The sequence below is a fragment of the Hemicordylus capensis genome, chromosome 17, assembly GCF_027244095.1.
Source record: "Hemicordylus capensis ecotype Gifberg chromosome 17, rHemCap1.1.pri, whole genome shotgun sequence".
In the NCBI taxonomy this organism is placed as follows: domain Eukaryota; kingdom Metazoa; phylum Chordata; class Lepidosauria; order Squamata; family Cordylidae; genus Hemicordylus; species Hemicordylus capensis.
In genome coordinates this window covers 16,556,936-16,584,206 of record NC_069673.1, presented here as the reverse complement: position 1 = coordinate 16,584,206, position 27,271 = coordinate 16,556,936, and the positions used below count along the sequence as shown (strand labels likewise).

Below are 27,271 nucleotides of genomic sequence, written 5' to 3'. Positions count from 1 at the left end.
TGGATGCTGGGATCACAGGTTTTCCAATTCCAGTAGTAGGATATAGTGGAGTCAGTAGAATAGCAGCCATACCTGGTTCTTCTCTCCCATCACTGGAGCATTGTGGATGAAGGCCTTTGTGCAGTCCTCATTTACACCTCCAAAGATTCCAGACATTGATCTTTTCTTTTGAAGTTCAGGGGAAAGGTTTTTGACACACATGCATGTTTAAGTTACAGTATTTTTGGAGCACCATTTAGCATTACAACTTCAAACCTTGGCCAGAGAATGAACTGCAAGGCATAGTCCTCCTGTCAGTCAATAAGTGAACACCCCACTACCCAAGAGGAAAGACCTAAGCAAGTAATTAAGTATTGTCACACCTGTCAGTGTGCTGATTATCTTAGCCAACAGCACACTCCACTGGATGACTGCATGTGTTGCAACTGCAACAACCTTCCTACTGCTTTACACAGGAATGCAAGTCCACTGGCAGATCTTCTAAGGGGACAGTGAAAACTTACCTCACTCCCACAGGGTTTGGTCCAGCTATGTACTTCTCTGAAGCTGCAGAATACTGCTGGGAAATCAAAATGGCATTGCACATTTCCATGTGCCTTTCGGAAGCAACACTATTTCTCACCCACTTTAGGAAAATCCAGGAGCAACATTATTTGAAAGTTCTTATATGACAACTTTTCCTTTGAGCACACTTCAAAAGATCTCCAACAGTAAAGCTCAGCAGCTTTGGAGTAAGTGGCTGACAAGGGGAAAGCTGAAATACAATGAGCTCTTTCCATTTCAAAAATCAGACTCCTCTGGCAGGGGAGATACTTTGCTATGGATCCCTAGAAGACACACAATCAAGCAGTGAGAGTTGAATTCCAGGGCACACCCTTGGCTGGGAAGCTCTCATTAGCATTCTGAAAGATACCCAAGGTGGAACCAGTGGATCAACTCCCATCTTCTAATTGAGAGATATGCTACCTTCCAGCACTCTCAGTCTGTCAGGAATTGCACCAGATACTTTAATAGAATCAATAACGTTTTTTAAGACTCCAGAGTCCTGACATCTCCCTCTGGAAGCAGGAGGCTGAACTTTCTTCCTGCTCTACATATTTATAGAAACTCACCAGCCAAGGCTCTGACAGCAGACAAGGGAAATTGATCACCTGTTTAACAAGCAAGGATCCACTGTTAGGAAGCAGCTGAGGACCGTGAACATTTTGACAGGAGGCTCCGGAGCATGCCAGAGTGAAGATAACCATCTTGACTGCAAGTCAACCAACCACTCCTCCCTTGCCCCCACCCTAAAACAAAAACATTTCCCTCCCCAAGAATCCAGGGAGAGCCAATCAAGCAAGAGTCGGGAGACTGAGTGGATAGACAAGAACCTCAGAGCACACCGCTGCTGTCAGAGGCAGGTGAGGAGCAGTGAGACGGCAGGTAGGCTTTGACAACTGTCACGCCACCATGACTGGCTTGTCAGTCGCAGGAGGCCACACTAAGCAGCAGCAGCCACCGTAGTGGGAGGCAGAGGACACCAGTCAGAATAGAAACAGACTCAGTAGGACAGGTAAAGAGGGAGGAGGAGCAACAGCGACCGGGACCATGCTCCCAAATAAGGAAGAACAGTATCCAAGTGATGGTTGTAACATGTAGAGACAGAAGAGAGAAGAGAAATGAAGCATCAGATACATCAGCAAGAACACCAAAGGAAAGCCAATGAATAGACCGACAGAAGCAGTCAGCAGGAGCCGGTAGGGTAAATGAAGCCATTTCTAAAAAGGGTGGAAGAAGGCAAAGAAACAAATTCCAGGAACAATTCAAACCAACTAAAACCTTCAGATACACATCTTTATTACAGTCAAAGACCAGGAAGTTAAAGCCACATCTACTTTAAAAGCTTGGGTGAAGAAATGTGTCCAATGTCTTAAGTAGTTTGAGATGGGGAGGCTCTGATTTCTGCAGGGAATGGATTCCAGAGTCTCAGCGTAGCCCCAGACAAGGCCCATCCCTCAGTGGCAGCTGGTGCTTCCTCAGATGGGGGGGGGATGCTAGGCAGGGCAGGTGATGGATAGAGTCACAGGTAGTCTCACTTGGTGGAAGACTAGATCCAGTGTGCCTCTTGGGGGCACACCCTCCCTCTTTATAAGCCCCAGGGGCACAGCGTCTCTCCTCTCACAGGAGACTCCAAGACAACACTGATGTAGTTAGTGGCTGGAGAGGCAGATTATCAGGTACTCAGGAAAGGAAGACCACAATGCTGACCAAGGCAGCAGAGCCAAGGCTGAGCAGTGTCCGTCTTCTGGCTGTCCCGGCTGGGCAAGAGGGGTGCGAGGCTGAAGGAAAGTGTCAGTCCATTTGAAGCAGGCAAAGTCAGAGTTCAAGTGTCAGGAGCGGAGACATCCAAGAGCAGGGGACAGGAATGGGAAGCAAGACATCCTGCAAGGTGCTTCTGCCAACAGTGCAGGCGAAGAGAAGCCTCAATACAGAGCCAGCTACAACACAGGCAAGGGGTTTTTGAGGGCGTCCACACTGGCCTGTGAGTCATCTCGGTCAGAGCTGGGTTCGTGACAAGATCCAAACGTCAAGCATGTCTGCCACCAGTCACAGAGGTTTCTTGTGTCCGAGAATCGTGTTGCACCTGAGGCTGAGGCTGTGGCTGCACCGATCGTTTCTGCCACTTCTGCAGCTGCTCCTCTGCAACTAAGAAGCAATGGACAGAGAGGGTACATCTGTCAGATGGCAATGAATACTTATCTCTTCTCAAGAGTGCCCCAAACCATTTAGATTGAGAAATAAAGTTTTTAAAAATGGATTCCTGTCCCCATAGGGCCCACAATCTAAACACTCAGGAGTTCCAAACCATGTCAATCATACCTACCATCGGGCACAGGGAAGATGCCCCTACTGATTGAGACCCTGGTACTGCTTCTTTCCACACCTTCAGAGCCTGCTCCTGCAAAACAAATGTCTACAATGCTCATGTCACAACAGTGAAGACCCAACACTACCTGTAGAAATCCTTACCATCACCACCAGCAGGGAGGAGCTTTCCAGCAGTCTAGCTGATCCTGCTGCTCCCAAGACTGGGATGCCATCACGTCTTCTTTCTGCTCAGACTCAGAAAGCAAAGCATAGAGAGGCTTAGACAAAGACATGTGGCTTTACAGCTCCCAACTAGAAACCCAAGGGGTGGAGCATTGTGTTGTTCACACTGTTCTCTCAGCCTGATGCCACCTGTGGGCCTCCTGGATGTAGCACCAAAACAGAAATGCAATATCAGAAACATCGTCCATACTGTGGTGGAAAATCATATTAGCAGTCGCAAAGACAGCTGCAGAAACCCCACAATAAATTTGATACCATGAGGGGGAAAAGTAGAGCTTGCCCTTCTTAGGGGTAATGTATCTGGTCCAGCCATAAGCAGCGCTCCCTTTTTCTTCAGGGGAGGCCCACAAAGAAGGAGGCCCGTCATCCAGTGCCTCAGTTGGCCACCCAAGGCACTGCTGAGAAGCCCCTTCTGTTGCTGAGGCCATAACTAATTTAGTAGCCCAATTATGTGGTATGTCCACAGATAATTGTGAATAATGGTGTTCAATTTGCAGAGCAAGTCCTTTCCCAAAAGGTTTACAGAAGTGCTGTCACATTACAAAAACATTTTCACATACAAGAGCTCAACCTACGCAGAGGCGGGTTGTGAGACTGTGAGGCACTATGGCCCTTTCTCACTGCATTGTCAGTAACATTCAGTCAAACATACTGTGCCAATATTTACTGGAGGATCAACAACATTTCCCTTTACAGAACAAGACACAGACAACCAACAAGAAGCCAGTTCCAAAAGTGCTCAGCTGAGTTAACATGTTGGGGCCCTGGGAGTTTTCATCACGGCTGGCCACTGCGCCAAGGCCCCATGGCTGATGGACATCATGGGCACTCCTTTTCCTCTCCTTTGTTTCCCGTGAACTGGCTGGTCACAATAATGGCAACCGTTTGAGCTCATGGCTGGTTAGCCTGGGGACAGAACTTTGCCTTCGCCGCCTCACTCCGTTCTTGGCCTGCTTCTTTGTCCGACTGAAGTTCCTCCCAAGCTGCATGGATGTGCCCCCTGCTGTAAGCTGCGAGCTGGTGCTCACCACTACCCCAGTTGTTCTGACTGGCTGAGTTTTTTCTTGGCATGCGCTGGTATCCAATTACAGAGCTGGGCTCCCGGATCCAAAGAGAGGGGCCGGAGCAGTTTTTTCACTAAGAAAGAGTGTCTCGCTTTGGAAGACACAGATTTTTCTTTGAGGAAAAAGATGAGCTTGTAGCCATATTCTTCAGAGGGAGTCTTCAAAGTCAAAGAGGGGGAGACCCAGCATGAGGGTCAAGGCAGATGGCAGCAGGGTGGCCTTATGCTTCACTCCTGGCTGAGGGAGTCCAAGGGGCTGGCTGAACAAGCTGCCTAGACTGAACAGGCTGAAGTTGCAGGTTAGCATTTATTGGTTTGTGGTGGTGGTGGTGAGGACAACGTGCCACCCATCCAACAAATCTGGCGGGGAGAGGCAAACCTTTGGTACCAATTCCCTGGCCAGCTGCAGCCCCATGACAGAAGGAAAAGAGTGCACCAGCGTGGGCAAAGAGGGCAGGGCCTGTGCAGAGAGAAGCAGAGTCACCAAGAGCTGTGGCGTAGCAAGTGCGGTTGCCATCCTGATCACCCCCTTCACCGCTGCCCGCCTCCTCATCCGACAGGTACCAGACATCCATTTGTCTTGGGCGATTCAGGTGCAGATAGCTCCTGAGGTGCAACAGCATCTTAGGATCAAAGCTTCCAGTGCTAGGAAACTAAATCATCTGGCTCCACTTCTGCATGTACTGGGTAGATCAAGTGCCATAGCATTGACACACAAATCCAACTGGAGAGTCTGTCCCTGGACACTTTGATTTCCACCTATCGTCACTCTGTGGTGTTCCCCAAGACTGACAAGTAGGCCGAGGCTCCATGCAGTCCACCAGCCGGAAACAACCAGACACTTAGCCTATCAGCTGGCAGATCGGGCTGTGATGGTGTGAAGTGTCCCTCAACCCAGAAACACAAGTGATAATTTGTGTTTGGCATCAGTGGCCATTCAGAGAACTAGTTCACCATCTCACTCGATACAGCAGCATACTAACTGTGTGCAAAAGGCATAACCCAAAAATGGTTGTTACATTCATAACAGCACTTACATTTATTGCCAACTATCGACATGCACAGGCCTGGACCAGCCAGAACCTGGTTTTCCTTCATCATGGACCACATGAATTCTTCCCATCACTTCCAAGGCTGCCCTGCAGAACTGACAGGCAAATGGAGACAGATGAGCCTAGTATGCCCATGCTGCAAGAGCAAGCGCCAAGTATTACTAAGAAGAACAAGACATACCACCAGGAGCTGACTGCCAGAGAGAGTGCTGCTGAGGGAGGCACCGTGGTCTTGCTTCTTTCAACCCCTTCAAAGCCTGCTCCTGAAAAAGAGACCAAGGTTACGTCCATGGTATGTGTGCCACAAGAGAGAGATCTAAACACTTCCAGTCAAAATACATATTACCAGTGGCAGGGAGGAGCAGAGCTGGTTTCTGGCATTCTAGATGATCGTGCTGCTGCCAGGGCTGGGCCTGTGCCAGTTCTTCTCTCTGCCCCTTCCAGGACACAAATAGAGGCTGTTGTGTCCATCATGGATGCTGCACAAACCAAATTCAGGACACTGTCAGTAAAAGTCTCTACCACAAGCTGCATCATGAGCATTTCACTTTATTGGCTGGGCAGTGGGTTTGTTTATTGGGGCTTTGGGTTAGTTGGTTTATTGGGGCTTCAGGTTTATAGGTTGTGGTGGTTTATTTGGGAGGCTTCAGGTTTATAAGTTGGTTTATTGGTTGTGGTGGTTTATTTGGGAGGCTTCAGGTTTATAAGTTGGTTTATTGGGGTTTTAGGTTTGATTATAGTGGCTTGGGTCTCTTGGTTGAATTATTTATTGGGTGTATTGGTTGTGGCAGTTTCTTGGGGCATGTTGGAGCATTTCCTTGTAACCTTCCATGGAGATACTTACATCAACAAGTGCAGCATATCCAATCTCTTCAATACATACAATGCAGCGAGTTGAAGACATTCATGGCAGCATTCTAGAGCCAGGTGCTGCTCCCGAGAGCGGACTGCGCTACTGCTTCTTTGCTCACCATCGAAGGCTGCTCCTGCCAAAGAGATGGAGGTTACAGCTATGAAACACATGCAGACTTAACAGGCATAAACCGTGCTGGGGCACAAGTAACCACTTGCACACTAAAGACGACTGGGACCAAGAATGGCCACTCCCCTTTTGAATCACCAAAATGCCAGCGGTTACTCACATCTGCCTATAGTGCTCATCTGAACACCAGTTCTGGCAAGGCTGGAGGGGCTGGTGCACCACACAGAGAGGCAACAGTATGGCCTGAGGGCTGGGGCGGTAATAGCTAACTTGGTTATGGAACTCTGCTTATGGGGGTTACTGGAGAGCCAGGGTGGTATAGTGGTTAGGGTTGTTGTGAGGAGAAACTTAAGTATGCAGTACACTGTTCTGGGCTCCTTGGAGGAAGAGCAGGATATGAAATGTAAAAATGAAATGAAAAATACTGGCCCTTGCCTACCCACAGGGCCATAGACAAGGAAAGGCTTTTAGTGCCGCTAAGCTATCTTCTCCCTAGTCCACAACAGAGAATCGGCTTTCTTCACCCACTGCCAGAAGTTGACTTTGCTCTCAAGATCAGGACGCACACACACACCCCTTACCTCTCTGCAGAACAGCACAGGAGGCCATCCTTGTCCTCCCAGGTTCTCATGGAGGGAACTTCCAGTCTTTCAAGGCAAAATACTACAGCCACCTATGGAGGGAGAAGCACTTTGTCCCTTTGGGTCATTTGAGCTTCTCTGCAGGAGGAATAAAGGCTCCTGATCTGGTTTTTGGCAGCAGCACTCTAAGTGAAGGCAAGTCTGGGACATAAATTACAAACTGAAAAGTGGGGAGCCTTTAAAAGCTACACAGGAAGGCACCTGCAGTACAGTTGTTATTATTATTAGATTTCTATACCGCCCTTCCAAAAATGGCTCAGGGCGGTTTACACAGAGAAACAACAAACAAATAAGATGGAACCCTGTCTCCAAAGGGCTCACATTCTAAAAAGAAACATAAGATAGACCCCAGCTACAGTCACTGGAATTACTGTGCTGGGGGTGGATAGGGCCAGTTACTCTCCCCCTGCTAAATAAAGAGAATCACCACGGTAAAAGGTGCCTCTTTGCCCAGTTAGCAGGGGTCAGTTCTCCTTCCCTGCATCCCAACAGACATTTATTCCAATGCTTGTATAGGCAAAGAAGGACAGTTGTCCTCTGCAGAACTCACTCATGAGACCCCCATCTCTGCTGCAAGCCTTGGGGCCATCTGAAGGATCCCAAGTGGGCACCACTTGGAAAAGCAGAACACTTGGCTACCAGCCTAGGGCCCCATCCCCAGAACTCCCTGAAAAGAGATAAGCTTTTTTGAACTGGGTAACTCCCGATTCTAACCTGACATACAAAGTGAAGGCCTATGAGCATGTAGACTGTGCTTTAGTACACAGTACAGTTGAGAGCTTTTTAGTGTTGGGACTTTTTAGTGCAGGGTTACAGCCCTACGTTCTGACCTGGGCCAATAAGGATGTAACATGGGGGAGCACGAGAAAGTCCTGGTTTGTTCTAGCTTTAAGTACTAGATTCAAGAGATCAGCAGTATGACCACCAACACCCCTTCAATGGAAAATGCTACAAAGGGAGCAACAAATCAGTGTTAGCTGCTGATTTGGGGGGCAAACTAGAAAGATTGTCCTCTTGCTAGATCAGAGTCCTACATTTGAGACATGCAGTGACTGGCCCAGGGTAGCTTAGTAAATCCCATGCCTGAATTGGTATATTGGCTCAGTGCTGTACAGTTCTCAAGATATTGTGCCACACTGGTCCAGCATCCACAAACCCCTGAAAGCAAAGACAAGGCAGAGCTTCATTAAGCACCCAGAAAACTGAGCCAGATGTTTTAACCCAATTACCCAGCCTTTCAGAATTTAGGACAGGCACCAATCCCCAGAGCAATACACAGACATCCACACCTTTGTGGCTTTTGCAGTGAACACTGCACTGCTTCATGGCCAAGCTCTGGTGCTACCAGGCTGCCAGTGGATTTTGACTCTCACAAACTGGGATGGGAGAAGAGTTGTCCTGCACCTTGTCCCTTGATGTTAGGAAGCAGCAGAGACAACCAGAGGAGTAGCAGACTGCAGCATTTCTGAGCTTAGACTGACAGGCTGGTGAACACACACACGCACCTACTACAAACCAGCTTCAGCTGCACTGCCCTCCCTCCCTCTGAGGCCAAGACTTTTGTCTGCCTTACAGCAACAGGTTCTGTAATTGAGCACCCAGTCAATGTAGGAGGACTAAGTCATTCCACTCGAAAGAGTGTTGGGAGCATGGTATGAAAATGCACTACTGGTCTCAGGCATCCCAAGTTCACAAGACAGGATAAAGAGAGCTATGCAGACCTGGCTATCCTGTCCTTCCTCTAGGCAGTCCACAATCCTCACAAGATCCCTGTTATGTGGGCTGGGCAGGAGCCACTGGCCCAGGTTAACCCAGTGAGTGTCATGGCTGAAGGGGTCTCCCCACTCCTACGCCACCATCAAGCAGCTGCCTCAATCCCATCCATTAACTGGTTAAAGTTAAGCCAAGAACACAAGCCAACACCACCAAGCAGCTCTTTGGAAAAAGCCACTGAAAAAAACAGAGGAAAGGAAGGAGCACATAACTATGTTTGCCAACAGAAGCAAACCCAAGAGGGCCAAACGGCACTGACCACCCGAGCCACACCACCACACTTGCAAACACACCCAGACGGGAGCTGAACTGGGCTCCTCCCCGCTTCCCCATCCCATCTCCAGCTGAACGCTTCTTGCTAGAGGCCCTCTGCAGCTTAAAGCCACAGTCACCTATTCTGCAGCTGGAGTGACATCCAGACTATGAGACTCTATAGGACTACTCAAGAACAGCAGTCTGGGGGTGTAGCTAGACACTGGGCAAGATGGCTGCTTAGCCCAAAAGCTCTTTCCCATGCCAGGATTTATATAAGAACTCAGCAGGCCCAACTGTTAGCAGCAATACTAAAACAGAACAAGCTGTGTGATAAACAAGTCACATGGTTACTAAAATGGAACCTAAACGTTTACGTTGAAAGCAAAACAGCAGCAGCAGCAAAGAGCCTGCCAAGCAGCATGATGGCCTCCGAAATGGCAACAGCGGGAAAATCACAATTGAACAAGGATACAGCTGCTAACAATGCTGTGCAAGATCCTGACTTAGCAATCCTTGGGGCAATGCGGAAAAAAGCTATCAGCACTGTGGGCCATGCACTGAAACCCTTAGAAGACTAATGCATCAGGAAAAGGATCACCAGTTTAGCTACGTGAGCCAGTGATGCATCTATAAAATTAAGGGGGATAACTCCCAGCAGTGGGTGGGAATGGAAACATCTCCTGAACAGACAATGCTGCCATCAGAATGGCAAAGAGTTATAAGGCAATCTATCAGTCCTTAGCTCAAAGGCACAACGTGTATGGGGGAAATGGCTTAACAACCCAGTGCCACCGTGACCACCTCTACCGCACAGCATCTTCTGATCCCTCAAAACAGATCAATTTAAAGGAGGGGGGGAAATGAGAACTCTACATAGCTAAGGACAAAGGTGAACAGACTCATTCACAGCTGAAAAATAATGCAGGTGAGGTTAACTGAAACCAATTCAGTTTATGTCCAATCAATCTGTAGGATCACAAGCACTCAGGCATCCGATTTTACAGATCACACAAAACCAAGAAGATGATCGCTAGTATTTATGGTTTACTTAAATACTCCTTTAATTGGGCTGAAAGCTGTAAAGGAATTAGACTTAAGACAAGTTATCCTTGTTGGTCTCTGGTCCAACATTGACCATGCAAATCAACCTCTGCCACAGTGACAGAAAATACTTTAACATTAACTCATCGTTGGCATTTGCCACTTTGCAGCTCAGTAGAATATACCAATACTGGGATACAACTTACAGCCAGATCCCCAACTAGCTTTACTAGGGGTACAGTCAGAAGATGATGCAGTTAATTATGAAGTCTTCTTGGCCTATAGTTCAACACTGGCCAGAACAGAAGAGCCATATCACTGGAAAGATCCAGTATTGCCCTCCACAGAGCAACAGTACATATGTCTGGGATATTGCACTGACATGCAAGTTAATAAAGCTTCAACTTTCTCGAGGGCCTTCCACCTCAGATTATTGCATTAGCCACTGGTATCCTCTTGCAACATATAGAATCATGCATATGTCCTTCATGGTTCTACTAGACATTTCACATTTTGGAAAGCTGAAATAGGCATATTTTGGAGCAGGAAAGGCCTGATTTCTCTGGCTTCTGGGAGAACTCAAAGCAAGTGGAGGCAAACCTGGACATCAGACTCATTTCTCTGCTGATTCTTGGGCTGAAGTGATCAGATCCTCTACTTCACACAACCCTTGCAGCTAAACCCAAGAGTGAAACTCCTGGCTTCCTAACAGCAAGTCTCCCTGTTGGCTGAAGCTAATGAGCAGGCACCTGGAATTGACCCTTCAAGAGCAAGTGCCAGCTCCAAGTGGGAGCCCTGTGAGCACAGGCAGAGGGGAGATAGTTCTCCGAGGCACTTTTTCCTTGACAAGCACAGAGGACTTCAGTAATGTCCTGCACAAGCAAGACAAATCCTTACATGCTCTCTCAACCAACATTAGGCAAAGAAGCAAGGCAGCTGAGATCACAGACTATTGGACCAGTTCAGGGCTGGTGTGAAGTGAGCCCATGGCTCTTCAATTCAGCCATACTCCTGAGAAGACATCACAGCCGGCCTCCCCTTCTCCTGCACAGGCCCATCAGGAAAGATACCCCAAGGACCCAAGCAAGCTCTTTGCCTTTAGACTGGAGATCTACCCTGATGTGTTAAGACAAGATTTGGCCAATCTGGACCAGAGACTGAGGTGGAGAAGCTGCCCGCTCCATTCCTACAAGTCACTGTGACTGAAGATGGAAGGTCGGCTTCCCTTTCAGAATCGATGGCCCTGCAGCAACACTCAGCCAGCCCACCAGGTACAACAAGCCTTTCCCCCTTACTGTAGGAGGAGATTTACTCCGACTATGGGGAACGGGAAGGGAGCTGGCAGGCTAAGATGTTCTTCTCTTGACTTAGCTGGCAGGCCCGCTCTTGCTGATCCTGGGGCGTCTTCTCATGGCTAGACCCAGGTAGGGCTGCCCTACTGGCATAGAGCCAGTCATGAGAATGACCTTTGTGGCTGGACTCAAGAGTGGGGGGAACTGAAGAAACACCAGTGCTTCAGTTTTACTTGTTAAAACTTCTAGGATAGAAGCTTTAAATACTAAACTCAGTCAGAGAAGTTTAGTGTTGGAGCTTCTAAGTAGGCAACAATGTTCTACTCCAGTATCATGCCATGTCCAATAAAGACATTTTACTAGACAGGAACAGGGGGAGTGCCAGTCAACTTAAAACCAGCAACCCCTTCAACAGGGTGGAGGAACCAGATAAAGCAGAGACTCAATAGGATCAGCCCTTTTAAAAGTAACTTAGAAATATAATTACCTTGCAGGATCAATGAAGAGATCTTGTGTTCTCTGTCTTGCAATAAAAGCCAGCTAGTCAGCTGCTTCAGAAGAATCCTCAAGCCAGACTCCAACCCTCCCTGAGCTGGCTCAGGCACACCACTGACCACCACAAGCTCTGTGGCAGAACTGCTGAAGTTGTGATGCACCACTGTGAATGGAGAGCTTATGTACTCATTGAAAGGCCCGCCCCTTCCTCAGTTTAGCCCTACTCTCGAGGAGGCCTCAGCAGACAGGAAGGGGCGGGGCTATGACTCTTTATAAGCCCTCAGTCAGTTCACAGGCTCCCTTTGCTGCTCCAGCAACTCCACTGGAGTAGACCTGTTAGGAGGAAAGCTGGCCTTGACCAACCAGGTAAGGTCTCTGTGTTTGCTCTAATCTGTTGTGTCGATCCTTTTGCTGCCAGGGCTGATGGGGAAGGAAGAGAGAGCAGAAGCCCTGCTGAGTGTGTGGAGTCCCAGGGCTCCTCTGAGGGGCAGTATTGGGGATCTAGTATCTAAGTAGGGGGTGGACTTACCTTTTAATAGGTTTCCAGATGCAGTCTGCTGCCAGTCAATGGAATAGTCTGCTGTATGTGTCGGAATTAATTTCGAAGAGATGGAATTGGTTTAAAAGTTAGATGTATTATCTGAAGTGGGTAATTCAGAGGACTGTAAATTATGATAAAACTTTTCAAACTTTCTGGAGATGTCTACGGAGCAAACCATTCATTTGGCATGGTTTGTAGATGGAATCAATCTGATGGCTTTGGACTGCCTTTTCTTGCTTATGCACTTAGCTAGAACGTTGCTTGCTTTAGCACCTCTTTCATAATTTGCCAGAGAAAGAGTAGCTGTTTTCTAATAGAGTGTGATTCTAATAGGAGGTTCGGCTTTATTTCTTTATGTTCAGCATATATGTTTTTGCTTGGTTTATTATTATAATATTCTTATTTTTTACAGTTCTGGAGCCTGGAAGTGTATGCAGCTGGTTAATCCCCTTTCCATGAAATATTGCTTTAAATGCTTCCCAAATTGTGGCTGGGCTGAATCAACAATCCGAGTTAAATTAAAAGTCAATCTTCCAATGTTTTGCATATATCTTTATTGTATAATAAATAAGTTTTCAACCAAGAAATTGGGTTATTAGAACTTTCAAAACTTAATGAGCATATTATCCAATTGAGATCTGTCCAAATGTTATCACTAATAGCATCTTGAATATCATTCTGTAGGGAACTGGAGATGAGAACATAATCAATCCTAGAACAAGTTTCATGTCTGGCAGACAAGAATGTGTAATCCCTTTCCCCTGGGTGTAACAACTGCCAAGGAACTACCAAATTAGCTTCCTTAGAGAGATATGCTATAGGGAACTTAGAAGTAGAAATATTGGGAGTATACTTGGAGGCTGACCTATCCAAAGCAGGGTTTATGGTTACGTTAAAACCACACCCATTTATCCAATCTTGAATCTTAATACTTTGAAGTTTTTAAAAGAGATTTTCAGTGACAGAGTATTTGGGGCATATATGGAACACAGTAACAAGGGTTTATCCAAAAATGTGCCCTCAATATATACAAACGGACCAAAAGAATCTTTATAGTCTTTCAAGGGTGTAAATCAGCAATTTGGGGAAAACAATGTGGCAGTTCCTTTGGACTTCGAGCTTCCAGCTGCTATCCCTGATGAGGATAATTAAACTAAACAATGTTGTTGTTCCTCTTTTAGTACGTGTTTCTTGAAGAAAAATTATATCTGTCCTTTGTTTTAAACACCTTAGAATGTTTGATAAGAAACTAAGCCATTACAATTAACTGAAAAAATATTTAAATCACCCATCTTTAAAGGACAGATTACCCATGTCAACAACTGCAAGTGCTATAACCAATTGGACTAATGTTATATCATAGGCCTTGAGTCGAAATACATCATCTTTGGCAGAAACTGTTAGCATTGAAATACATTCATAACTAAACCCAGGAACTATCCTTCCCTCCCCATCCTCCGAATCACCACCAAAAAGGTGAGAGAGAAAAGTAACCAGGTTAAACCAACTAAGACAATGTTAAACAGAATTCTACAAAAGAGTGAGGAGAACCAAAACCAATGTTCCCTCTCTCCCAGAACTAGGGAGTAAGTGAATCCAGTTACAAATGTGAAGAAAGCATGAAAGAGCTACTAAATGTTTACGTTCAGGGCTCTCCCCCCCTCTCCCGCTCCCATCCAGATATCTTACTAAGCATATTACATGCTTATAAAGTGGGGTGGGGGAGTATAATGTGCCAAAGCATAGGAATTAGTTCTTTAATCCTTACTAGACTCCTTTATATCCTTATTAAACTCTTCCTTTAGCAGTGTCCTTTATCCGGAGAGCAATAACAATTAGAGCAATGGGTTGAAATTAGAAATTCTTTTCATATTCAGCCCCAATCTCCTACTCGCCCTCCTTGTGCCATTCAAGATAAAAGTTCAGTACCAAGGCAAATTATTATCTTATTTGCCTAAAAAGAAGTAATCAAGAGTAAGATTTGACAATAAGGCCAACTAACATTTCACTCAAGTTTCCCAAAGTGAAACATCAGGATTGGTGACTTCTGGGGCTGTCACTTCTTCCAACTAGAGACGCTTTGCTTTGCCAAGAAACTTTGCAGGCTTGAGAGTTGTTTGGTGAGAGACCCAGGGTACAAATGGCACTTCACATCTTTAGCTTCAAGGGGAGTCCAAAAAGAGATACACAGAGGCAACAAAAAGTATTTAGTGAGTAAAGAGCTGGTGGGGTTTTCACTTCTTCCATTTAGAAATGCTTTGCACATAAGTTCTAGGTTCTTGAGATTTCTTGGGCAAAAGGCCCAGGATGGAAAGAAGGTTTTTCTCTTGTGTGTCAGCAGCACAGAAGGGGTTGCAGCACCACTTTTGCCAGCTGCCATGTTCCTAAGCGTAGCTGCAGGCTGCATCCTGGTTCAAAAAGCCCTTCCTTGAAGCGTGTGGTTCACAGTGAGATTCCTCCTCACAAGGCCACATCTGAGAGAGAGAGAAATGGAGAGCCAGACTGGAGGTGGGGGGCAGTTGTTTTGTGCTCTTAGCATGCTGTAGAAATGCTCATCTTCCTCCCTCCCTATTCTAGAGAACTGCTTGGTTGGGGCAGAAGACAGCTATCTCCTTAAACGACCCCCATTCACCCCAGAAGAGCCAAATTCCCAGCTGCTGCAACACCCCACCAGTCTGACGCTCCCTGCCTTTGCCACCACTTTGGAGAAGACAGATGTGGACAGACACACGTGTGCACACACCCTGCGGGGACTGTGCCCCACCCCATGTTTCCAGCTCTTCTCCTGCTTCCCCGTCTCAAGACCCAAAGGCGGCTGCCTGGAAGCTCTGAACTGCCAAAGCTCCTTCACTGTATTAGTCAAGATGCCCAGGAAACTCTCTCAGGAGCCAGATTCTCTCTCTCGGCCAGTGTTGAAGTGGTGGGGATAGGACTGGTGGTCTGTCTGGCTTCCGGCCCACCCTCTCTGCCCAGGGCCAGCCCTGCACAGGCAAGCTTGTTCATCTCCCAGTAAGCTAAGCGCGCGCGCGGGGGGGGGGGGGGGGGGCGCACAGCGAACTTCACAACTAAGGTGCTGCAAAACAATTAATGGTAAGAGCAATTAAATGTTTTTAGTCTTTGACATGATTTCAATTGTTAACTGATTTAAGATTTTAAATGATTTTAATTGTAAACCACCCAGACTCAAGTTTTGGGTGGTACAGAAAAATTTCAAATAAATGTGCTGGGGGGGGGGGGTCTTGCTGCAGCAGACTAAACAGCTGGTGTCGCCTTGAAGACGAATTTCCTTTTAGCAGAAGCTTTCATGGACTTCTGGAAACCCCCTCAGCGGCAGGCAGAAGTCCTCATGGGAAGGACCAGGGAGCCCACGGACATTGAGAGCGCCTGGGGCCATGCTGCACCCCACAGCCTGATGCACCTACAGCTCCTCTGTGGGGAGGAGGCTGGGCTGGGGCCCCAGAGAAGACAGGCAGAGGGAGAGGAGCTGCGCAGAAGCAAGACCCTCTCCAGCGGGCCAACCCTTGGGAAACGGCACTGGCCTCGGAGCCCTGACCCTCCCCAGAGCAGCTCCATCCCCTCAGGGGAAGCCCTGGCCGGGCTCACACAGGCAGCCTCTCTGGGTCCTCGGCATCTCCCCTGCGGGCCAAGGCAGAGAGGCAGGCCCACCTCCTGGGGGCCTTGGGCAGCCACCCCACTCCCAGATCCTCCTCCTGCTGCTGCTTAGAGCGAGGCCTCCTCACGGGCAGCCCCGGGGATCCTGCCCCTGAGGGGACTTGCCCACCACCACCACCAGGCCGCCTTCTAGGGGCCGCCAGAGCCGGGCAGGCAGCTCTCCCTCTCCTCCCCCCAGCCCCATTCCCTCTGGCCGAGGCTCACTGGCGAGCGAGGGGCAGCCCCAGGCAGGCAGGCAGGCGGGGCCCGGGGGCGCAGGAGACCCCTCCTCCCCTCACCCGCCTGCGGGCTCCGCGGGGGCAGGGCCGGAGGGCGACGCGGGAGGCGGCCTCGGTGGGGGGGGGGGCACCGTCTCGACCCGGCGCCAGGCCGCCTTCTCCAGCGGCAGCCGCGGCGCCATCCCGGCGGGCACCGAGGAGGTGGCGGAAGCGGAAGGAGAGGAAGCTCCGACCGACACGAGGCGCCCCGCCTCTCCCTAGAGACTGACAGGCCCTGGGCGCTGGCTTCTGACGTCACCCGGCGACGGAGGAAGGGGCGTGACCTTGGCGGCCATTGGCTCCTTCCTCCCCGATGGCGCGGAGCCGGTGACGTCAGGCCCTCGCCTCTCTCCGCCAACTCCTGGGCTCCGCCCCCATTATTATCATTTTTATTATAAATTATTATTTACTCGATTTCTATACCGCTCTTCCAAAAAGGGCTCAGGGCGGTATACACAGAGAAAGAATCAATAAATAAGATGGCCGCCTGTCCCCAAAGGGCTCACAATCTAAAAAAGAAACACAAGATAGACACCAGCGGCAACCACTGGAGGGATGCTGTGAGGGGGTGGAGAGGGCCAGTTGCTCTCCTCCTGCTCAATGAAGAGAATCACCACGTTAAAGGATGGTTCTCTGCCAAGCTAGCCGGGGATTTTTTGACAGGAGAGGAGGGGAGCCTCTGCCTCCCTCGGGCCACGTGACGAGGAGGGGGGGGTGCGGGGCAGCGCCCAGACAAGGAGGCATTGGCTGTCTGGAGCAGGGATTCCCAACGCTGGGTCCTCAGATGTTATTGGACTTCAACTCCCACAATCCCCAACCATAGGCCATTGGGGCTGGGGATTCTGGGAGTTGAAGTCCAAGAACACCGGGGAACCCAAGGTTGGGAATCGCTTTCCACAGCTGCCTCTTTATGGCAGGCGGGCTCCTTCTCCAGCCTCCCCAAATCTTCACTCCACACACCCCCACACACACACCCCTCTGGCCAAAGACAGTCCCCGATCTCGGGGCTAAGAGACTTTGCACAGCTGAAGGGCGCCCCGAGCCTGGGAGAACAGCAAAGGGCCCCCCAGTGTGTTCCCCGCCTCCATTCCGTGCAGCTTGGGAGGGAACAGGGTCCGTTCCCAGGAGGAGGAGGGTCCCCACGTGCAGCATGGATGTCTGTCGAGGTTTTGCCTAGTCGAGGCTACAGGAGTCTCGCTCATGCACTCTCGCTGCTGAGCATGCGCAGGTGCTTTTGCAGGTGGCAGGCGGAGGAGCGGGTCCAGCCCGTGAGCCAGAAAGCAACCCTGCCTGGACCCCCGAGCTGCGCGCGCAGCCTGCCTCCCCACGCTCTCCGTGCAAGCGCAGCAGGCTCCGCGCAGTTCTCCCGAAGGGCTTTCCTTGGGTGAAGCCCCCACCCACCCACCCCCTAACCACGGCTGCTGCTGTTCTCCTCCTCCGGGCTCCCTCCCCTGTCGGCTCCGCTTAGCATTTGAATGAGAGACTGCCTGGGGGGGGCCTGCAAGAGAGATGCCCCCAGGGGATGATGCGCAGCCCTAGACTAGCCTCGGCTTGGCCTGCAGGAGGGGGACCCAGCTTCAATGCCTGGAAGCTTCTCCCAGTAACTTGTGGGCCTGGGAGGGAGTCCTGCTTGAAACCTTGGAGAGCTGCTGCCGGTCAGAGCACAGTCCAGAGCCAGATAGCCCAAGGTCCCGACTCATCAGCACAAGGCAGCTTCCCCTGGCGCTTTCCTGCACCGTTTCCTTTCCCATCCCTTCCTGTGTGTTCCCTGCTGCCGGGAATCGCTCCCTCCACCTTGTTCTGTCTTTTTGGACTGTTGAATATTTCAGATTCAGGAGCAGGACTCCGGCTGTGACTGGCCTGCAACTCCCAGGATGCCCTGCCTGGGAATGCTGGGAGTTGTAGTTCATCAACATCTGGATGCCGGAGGCTGCCTCCCCCCCGCTGGCTCTCTTTGCATGCTGAGCCTTATGCTGGCAGCACCGAGTGGGGCAATGGTTAGAGGCAAAGACACACCCCGCTTCAAATCCCCACGAAGTCACACAGCTGGCTCTGGGCTCCCCGCTCTCTCTCTCAGCTGAGCCTGCCTTGCCAGGCTGTTCAAGATAAAAAGGGCAAGGAGGGGGGGACCAAGGATGAGGCCTCTCAAATGGTCTCCCACCTCAATGGGGGCAGTTTAAGTGAAGGAGAGCCGTTTAATTCCACCTTGCCCTGGTGCTGGAAGGCTTTCCTTCTTTCCTCTCCCACCTTCACAGCAAGTGCTGCACCCCATGACAGCCAGAAGTTCTCACACTGGGAGAAAACAGAAGCTGTTCTCTCACAGGTGCTTCCTAAGGCTGCCATGTTGGTCTTGGACATGCCAGAGAGTCTGTGGAAAGGCCCACCAGAAGAACCCCACACCTGCCCTTGGTCTGTGAGGCCCCCAATCAGGAGGGGGAGGATGGAGTGCTTGGAAGGAACCCACAGAGATGCTCCTCGGGGTGGGAAAGGCGAGGGCAGGGGGAGGGTGCTGCACTGAAGAGGGCTTGGTCGGTTCTCTGGCCCCCAAGGGAAGACCCTGCCCTAGAAATGCTCTAGAACAAGGGATTCTCAAACTTGGGTCCTCAGATGTTTTTGGACTTCAACTCCCATAATCCCCAGCCCCAGTGGCCTTTGGTTGGGGATTATGGGAGTTGAAGTCCAAAAACATCTGAGGACCCAAGTTTGAGAATCCCTGATCTAGACGCAGGGGTAAGCAGCGAGGTGGCCAAATTTGCAGCTGGTACCAAACTCTTTCGGGTAGTGAAATCCAACAACGGATTGTGAGGAGCTCCAAAAGGATCTCTCCACACTGGGTGAGTGGGTGACAAAGTGGCAAATGCACTTCAGTGTTGGCAAGTGTAAAGTGATACACATTGGGACAAAAAACCCCAAGGAGAAAGGACATGGTAGAACTGGAAAAGGTGCAGAAGAGGGCAACCATGATGGCCAGGGGCCTAGAGCACCTTTCTTATGAGGCAAGGCTACAACACCTGGGGCTATTTAGTTTAGAAAAAAGACAACGGCGGAGAGACATGATCGAGGTCTATAAAATCAGGCATAGGGTGGAGAAAGAGGATGGAGAGAAATTCTTCTCCCTCTCACATCACACTAGAACCAGAGGTCATCCCAGGCAATTGGATAGGAACCACCTCTAGAACCAACAAACAAACACTTTTTCACACAACGCATCATCCACTTGTGGGATTCTCTGTCAAACAAAATGTCAGATATTGCTGTCCTTGGAGCAGCCCCCGTGGATTTACCACATGGATTTAAGGAAGAAGGCTCCCTTGTTTTGCATCTTGTCAGAATTGCTCTTCAACATCATAGGTTTGATCAGAAGTGTAGCAGCTACAACAAAAATTCTCCATACATTTAAAATACATTACAAAAGGAAGAACCCGGGTTCTACACAAAGGCTTTACAGAAATACTGAATGCACAGAACGCTCACATACAGAACAACAATTTAAAGGTAACAATAAATTAAACTGGCTATCAATAACGTGGAGCAAGAAAGCATCACAGTCCATGGCAAGCCGACCGCTCCTTCCACAGTGAATCTTTTCTTCAGACTTCATCTTTTTTCTTCCAGTTGCAGAAAGTCCTCCTCTTTCTTTGGAGGCTACAGGGGAGAGGTTACCAGCACTTCACCCTGACCATAGGACTTCAGCTCCTATGTCCCTACATCACTTATTGTAAGAGCAACTTTCAGCCTGTCAGCACAAGTCTCTTTTGAGAGGAAAATCATCCAGACAGAAGACTTTTAAATAGAGTCACCTTAACTGTATATCTAGCATCCTAATAAGGGAGTAAAAACATCTAAATAGGAGTTGATACATACCTCTTTGATATCAGCCACTTTTATACACTTTGGATTTCTTCAAATAACCTCCTAAGTAGGGATTTACCCACAATCCACATGGCCGTCTATGTAAATCAGTCTGCTAGGGGAAATTTTTCTGGTCTATAGATACATTGATTGATTGCTAGGGGAAAAGAAAATCAAAAGCATATCTAGACATAGGTTAATATATACCCCTCTGACAGTAGCCACTTTTATACATTTCCGATTTCTTGCAATATCCTCCTTGGCAGGGATTTATGCACCATCCACGTGGCACTGTATACAAGTCAACCTGCTGGGTAAAAAGAGAATATATAGGCATATTAACATTCTTTCATCATTTCAAATAATTCATGTTTCAAAATAAAACATTACCACAAATCTTTAACAAATGTGTTAAATGTTAGTTTCAAACATCACAATAATAGTTTTTTCAGATTCACTGAACAAATACTCACGCAAAGCAGCTAGGTCAGGAGATCTGCACCAAGAAAAAATTCCATTTTTCTCCAATCCAAGTTTAGAATCAGGGCTCAGAAAATCCACTAGTCTACCCATCTGTGTCAAGTGAAAAAGGATGCCTGACGGGTGAAAAAACCTGACGAGTAATGTACCAACAGAGTTCAATGAGAATGGCTGGTGAACAGAGCCAATGGTGGTTGTTTTTTTAACTCCTGTTTAGAATACTCAGTTTTTAGTTGTGAATGCTCTTTTTTCTTGTCTATTTTATCTTCTGTTTTATTGCATTTAGTAGTGAATTTTTTTTTTGCATTTATTAGTGGAGTGTGTGCATTTAGTGGTGGGGTTTTTTCCCATTTAGTAGTGGGCTTTGCGGGGGGTTGTTGCATTTAGTAGTGTTTTTTTTTAATTTAGTAGTGTGGGAGCTTGCATTTAATAGTGGGTTTTGTTGTTGTTTTGCATTTAGTAGGGGGTGGTTGTTGTTTTCATTTAAGAGAGGGCAAGCAGCCCTGAATAGCATTTTGTTGAATATTTATTATTTCATTCATTCATTCATTCATTCATTGGCTCAGGCTGGTTTACATTAAAATAAAAAAAACACAAAATAAAACAATTAAAATCAAGAAACATTTAAACCAGATTAAATCTAATTAAAATTAAGATTAAAACAAGATATCATTAAAAGCCAGGCTGAAGAGATGGTTGTTTAAGGCTCTTGAATAGACAGGATACAAACAATTTAAACAAATGTATTCTTATTTTTTAGGCATGAACCCTTGAAGCCAGCACATATTATTCCAGGCTAACTTACCTCACAGGGTCAAGGACAAAATCAACTCTCGCTTGAAGCCTCTATTTGCAGCAGCCAGCCACTCGTTTTGAGACCAATCTGAAAAAAAACCCTAAAAGGGTAATGCAGTTTTGCTTGGCGTGGCTTGTCTCTTGTCGCCTCCACTGGTCTGTTTTTGAAATCCTTTGGGAAAGAACAAGTTACATAATTTATTTGAAGTGTGAGCAAATCCACATGATGTTAGAGTATGAGGCATTTATGAAGGATGACACCTTAGATTTCCTGAGTAATACATTTTCAGAGTTTCATTTTTCTATTCTCCTGTGACAATCGGTATGTAATAAATAAGTATGCTCAGTATTTGTATACATCTTTATATTTTGTATATGTTCTTCAGTTCTCTGATGAAGCCTCATCACGAAAGAGATTGAGACAGCTTGTCTTGTCCTCGCTCCTTCAGCTCTTTCCTGAAATCTGCTGGAATAGAACAAGTCAAGTCATTTATATGAAGTGTGAGCAAAGCTTGGTGAATATACTTTTCACAGTTTCATTTTTACATTCTCTTGTAACAATCAGTGTGAAATAAATATGTATGCTCAGTATTTACACATATTTATATTTTGAATAAAATTGAAGAACTATCATGAGCAAAACTGAATAACTATGTTGAATACTTCAATTCTCGGACAATGCGCCTCCTCGTCACAAGATTGATCAGGTCAGCTTGTCTTGTCCTCTGTGTCCTCCTCATTCCTTGTGCTCTTTCTTGAATCCCACTGGAAGAGAAAAAGGCATGTCATTGATTATAAAGTGTGAGCAATACCACATTCTTCTGTTAGAATATGAGAAGTTCACTAAGGATGAAATCTTTGATTTCTTGGTAACTAGTTTCACAGCCGTTTCATCTCATCTTGCAAAAATCAATGCATAATGAATACCCGCTGACATCCTGGCCAAATTACCCAATGCAACCCCCTACTGAAATTGAGTCATCCTTTAGAGTAACCATTGAGGGGTAACTACTGAGAAACCTAGTCTGCTTTGTCAGCCATAACAACACCTATCTGGTATAGATTCTTCAGTGCTCTGCTGAAGAGCCTCATCATAGCAGGCATTAGTCTAGTTCCTGTTCGATTGTCTCTTACACCACCCTGGGAGTTCTATTTTTGACGGGGGTGGGATCCCTTTACCTTGGTCCAGCCCGTCTTTGATCCTGCCTCCCACACAGGCCTCTTGGGAGGAAAAAACATTCCAAAATCCCCACTCCGGCATGGAGGTCATTGCAAATGTGTGCCAACTCTGTTTCTTCTTTCCAAACATGGCACAAAGGGCTGCTGAGCATGCAGCACACATGAAGTGTGTCCTGTTAAAGGCAGTCTCCATCTTAGAGGATATCCAGCTTGACAAGGCTGTTGGGAGAATAAAGACGCCTGAAGCTTGTAACATACATGAAGCGTGTTTCATTCCAGGCAGCCACAGAATGAGAGACCATGCTGCCTTCCACAGGTGGTGAGAGAACAAAGCAGCCTGAAGTTTCTACTGATGGACCCTGGATTGACAGAGCATTCAGGGCGGTGGGGAACACAGCCCTTGCTTTGGCTATCTTGTGCATCGTCATCGGCTCTTTTAATTCCTTTGTGGCTTGTGTGTCGCTGCCTCTTGGTTCTTCCATGAGACTCTTTTCCTCCTTCCTTGGCTTGTGTGTGGTTGCCGCCTTTTGTGAAATCTGTTGGGAAAGAAACTAGGTATTTTATTTTGAAGTTTTGGCAATATTACATGCTTATCTTCTAATATGTAAAGATGGCCTAATGAGAACATATAAGAGTTCTGGAATAACATACTTTAAACAGTTGTTTCAGTTTTATATTATCTTGTGACTATCAATGTGTTTTGTATATATATTCTCCAGTCCTGATGAAGAGCCTTATCTTAGAAGGTGCTGGTAGAGCTTGAGATTTTTTTCTGTTATATGGTCTCACATGTTGAGAATTCTTTTTTTCATATATGGTTTTCTCTTTAGCTTGGTCCAGTCAGTATCTTTGAGGCTTACCTGCCACGTTGGCCCCTTGGGAGGAGAAAATGCTCCAAGAGCTGCACTCCGGCCTGGAGGTCGTAGGGACACATGCGCCGACTCAGTTTCTTCTGGCCCGGTTTGCCACGCAGGGTTGTCGAGGGGATGCAATGGAAGAGGCATGAAGTCTCTCCCGTTCAAGGCAGCTAAATTCCTAGAGTGTATGCAGCCCAAGAAAAGCGTTGCGGAACTAAAGAAGCTTGAAGCTCCCAACACGCGTGAAACGTGTTCTCTTAATGGCAGAATACAACCTGTATATGGTATTGTGTCTCTTCTTGGCAATTCCCCCAAAGCTGCTTGAAGAGGCATGAAGCCTCTTCCATTCAAGGCAGCCACCATTTTAGAGATGCTGCCGTTTCGTGTTGTGATGTGTTTGTCGTGTTGTATGTGCTCCCAATGGAGCTGGACTAGGACCGGGGAGACCGGAGTTCAAATCCCCATTCAGCCATGAGACTTGCTGGGTGACTCTGGGCCAGTCACTTCTCTCTCAGCCTAACCTACTTCACAGGGTTGTTGTGAGAAAGAAACCTAAGTCTGTAGTACATCGCTCTGGGCTCCTTGGAGGAAGAGTGGGATATAAAATGGAAAAAATAAAATAATCCATAATATATATCGGAGGAACATTTGAGGTACCCTTTCTTCAGTCCTCTGAAGAAAGGTCTCATCCCAAAATGCAATGATACAGCTAGGGATTCTATTCTGGTCAATTTTCTCCTGTACAATTAGCATTCTCTTTTTGGAGCCTTACCTGCCACGTTGGCCTCTGGAGAGGAACAAATGCTCCAAGAGCAGCACTCCGGTCTGTGGGTCATAGGGACACATGCACCAACTCCGTTTCTTTTTGCTAAATTGTCCTCCAAGCGATGTTGTGGGGAGAGAACACAAATGAAAAATTTTCAGTTAAAGATAGGTTCTAAATTTGAGATTATCCTTCCCTATAAAGTTGGCAGTTATAAAGCATCCTGGTGCTTCTATCATGCATACAAGCCAGCCCCCATTTTTGAGATTATGTTGACTCCCACAGCTGTTTTATTTATTCATTCTTTCATTAAGTGTCTATACCCCTCATCCAGATAGCTCTATGCCATTCACAAATATGAAAAGATATAACTCATTAAAAAGAATTTGAGAGACTATAAAGAGAATCCTCTCTTCTCTTGAGAGAATTAAGAAGCCTGAAGCATGTTCCATACAAGCCTGCCTGAAAATTAGAGATTATGCTGCCTCAGAAAAGTGTTCTGAGTATCTAGAAGCCTAAGCCTTTTAATGCGCAGGGAGGGTGTTTCATTCAAGCCAGCCACTCTCTTAGGAATTATGCTGCCATACACAGCTGTTGGGAGAATAAAGGAGCCTCAGGTCGCACCCAGTTTTCTCAGACTAAAAGGGCCAGTCTGTAGTTGCACAGCAGCCCCTGGCCTCAGGGAATTTCCTGCTACAGCCCCTGTGCCGTTGCGCTCAGAAGTCCTGCCCTACGCGGTCCATATTTATAGCATTTGTATGCAGAGAGAAAGAACGCTCTAAGAGTGGACAGATTTTCACCGTGATGCAGAAGACTGTGGCGCCCCAGTGTTCTGCGGACGGGGAGAATCTGTGGCGTGTTGCCCTCTGCAGACAAATGCTACAAATGTGGGCAGTGAGGTGGCAGGGCTTTTGCACACGTCAGCACGGCTGCAGCATCCACAGAAGGGGTTTGAGTTCTTTTGGCAAGACGTAGCCCAAGCAGAGAGATGAACTCCCCACTCAGAAACTTCCCTTCCCTTCAGAAACTGGCTTTTGGCAGGGGTCTTGAAGACCGTAATCCCACCACTCTCCCACAAAGTATTCTTTTAAAAAGCCCTATCCTGGCTAAGTAGCATGGCTTGAGTGGTTTCCTCCTCCTTTTTCTGAAGCAACAGAGATTTATTATCATTATTTTGGTGAGGTAAAAGCCAAGGCTGGGCATAGAGCACTTCCCCCAGAGGATTAGAAGCAAGCTTAGAGACAGCTTTTCCTCCATGACTATTTATTAATTATTCTCACTAAAATGCTGAGGTAAAAGCCACTGCTGGGCATGGAGCCCTTCCTTGCCGTCTTGGAGACAGCCTTCCCTCAGAGCATTTCTCTGCCCCTTAGAGGCTTGTGGTTGGCCTTCCTCAGCAGCCGAGTAGGGGCAATGTGGGGCGTGAAGCCCCCTCGTTCCCTGAGGAGAGCCTCTTCTCCCCGGCCTTGGCCCCCCTGCTGCAATGTGGGGCGTGAAGCCCCCTCGTTCCCTGAGGAAAGCTTCTCCTCCCCGGCCTTGGCCCCCCTGCTGCGGTGTGGGGCGTGGGGGCCCCTGGTTCCCTGAGGAAAGCTTCTCCTCCCCGGCCTTGGCCCCCCTGCTGCGGTGTGGGGCGTGGGGGCCCCTGGTTCCCTGGGGGGAGCTTCTCCTTCTCGGCTCTGCTGGTCTTCCTCCTCGTGCGGCTCGTGCCGCCTCAGGTGTCTCAAATTATTTCTCCATCAAACGTGGCGCGCTCGAGGCGTCGCGAGCTTCAGCTGCGGGAGGCGGAGCCCGCTGTCCAGCTGCTCGCCAATCAGTGATGCGCCTGTCACCCCGCCAACCAATCAGAGAAGTGGACTCGGCTCCCAGGGGCCCGCGGGGAGGAGCGCAGAAAGCCCGCCAGAATTCCCCCGCCGAGGCTTTGCGTCTCTGCGCCTTCTGCGCATGTCTGTACCGGCGGCTGCGCACGCCCAGTGGCCCGCCCTGAAGCCTCCGTGCCGTTTTGGATAGCCTGGCAGCATGGATGTCTCGCCAGGTTTTGACTAGTCTGGGCTGCAGAAGGAGTCGTCTCGTGGGCTGCTGAGCATGCGCCGCGGAACTGTAGAGCAGCTTGCGTTGCTGCGTCTGGCCCCGGCGGAAGTGATGTAAAGAAAAAAGCACGGTACCTGCTGCACAGGCCTGCTAGAGCGAACCTACAAGGGGAGGAACTGCTCTCCTGCCTTGGAGCAGCCGCCTCGTGCTCTGAGCGTCTCAGAGCAGCACTTCTGGCGGATGGAGGCGGGACATTGGCAGGGAGAGCAGAAGTGGGTTCCCTAGACGTCGCGGTGGCTTTGTAGAGCGCGTCTCCACCCCACAGCCGCCCCCAGCAGCCATGCCCGCCCTTCCGGGCCGCTCTGCTGCCTGGTGACGCTCTCGTCTGGTGGTAAGGAGTTCCCACTCTTGGGAAGGTCCCGCTTGGCGCAGTCCCCCTCCCCTCCCTTCAGTGTAAGGAGGTCCGGCACTCGGGGTTCCCGGAAGCTGTGGGACTACATTTCCCATGATCCCCCAGCCGCCATGTGGCCTTGTCCAGCAACCCCTGGGAATCCCGGAAGGTGGGAAGCTTCCGGGGCTGGGCAAGTGTTCGTTTTCACTCTCCGCACCACACAGAGCTCCAAGGCGGGAGGAGGCGAGGCGAGTGTCCGCTCTAAGGTGTGCACATGTGCATCCCCACTCAAGTTTTTTGCTGGCAGCAGTTTAATTTTAGATTCTGCTCCACTTTGAATGCACGTATGCACACACTGCCTGGAAGAAAACTCATCCCCACATATTTATTTGATTGATTGATTGATATTCCGGCATTCCAAAATGGCTCCGGGCGGTTTACAGCACGATAAAAACAATTAAAACACGCTAACAGTTAAAATCAAACTATTAAAAGACAATAAAATCAATTAAACAGTAAAAAAAACCCTGGAAATCAGGACAATTATTATTTGTTGTTGTTAGTTCGATTTCTATGCCGCCCTTCCAAAAATGGCTCAGGGCCGTTTACACAGAGAAATAATAAATAAGATGGCTCCCTGTCCTCAAAGGGCTCGCAATCTAAAAGGAAACATGACACCAGCAACAGTCACTGGAGGTACGGTGCTGGGGGTGGAGAGGGCCAGTTACTCCCCGCCTGCTCAACACAATTGTAAACAGTTTGTTAATCA

At 48.3% G+C, this 27,271-nt stretch overlaps 2 long non-coding RNA genes across 15 annotated transcripts; both read right to left on the bottom strand.

Annotated features, from left to right (window-relative positions):
* Window positions 1-1,815: 1,815 nt before the first annotated feature.
* LOC128338851 (uncharacterized) lies at window positions 1,816-11,859 on the bottom strand. 6 transcript variants are annotated; one of them, XR_008312725.1, is made up of 7 exons: window positions 11,680-11,859; window positions 6,772-6,863; window positions 6,053-6,194; window positions 5,555-5,687; window positions 5,390-5,471; window positions 2,867-5,303; window positions 1,816-2,688 (listed from the first exon to the last, which is right to left on the bottom strand). It is a non-coding gene; the product is annotated as an uncharacterized LOC128338851 (long non-coding RNA). The 6 variants fall into 6 exon arrangements; XR_008312728.1 differs by lacking the exon at window positions 6,772-6,863 and having other exon boundaries at window positions 2,867-2,956; window positions 3,013-5,303; window positions 11,680-11,858; XR_008312724.1 differs by lacking the exon at window positions 6,772-6,863 and having other exon boundaries at window positions 2,867-2,941; window positions 3,013-5,303; window positions 11,680-11,858.
* A 900-nt stretch (window positions 11,860-12,759) lies between these two features.
* On the bottom strand, window positions 12,760-26,584 carry LOC128338849 (uncharacterized). 9 transcript variants are annotated; one of them, XR_008312722.1, is made up of 5 exons: window positions 24,093-26,300; window positions 22,464-22,999; window positions 21,948-22,049; window positions 20,022-21,750; window positions 12,760-14,702 (listed from the first exon to the last, which is right to left on the bottom strand). It is a non-coding gene; the product is annotated as an uncharacterized LOC128338849 (long non-coding RNA). The 9 variants fall into 9 exon arrangements; XR_008312716.1 differs by lacking the exon at window positions 12,760-14,702 and adding an exon at window positions 23,324-23,415 and having other exon boundaries at window positions 19,242-21,750; window positions 24,093-26,584; XR_008312721.1 differs by lacking the exon at window positions 12,760-14,702 and having other exon boundaries at window positions 19,242-21,456; window positions 21,546-21,750; window positions 24,093-26,560.
* Between the last annotated feature and the right edge of the window lie 687 nt (window positions 26,585-27,271).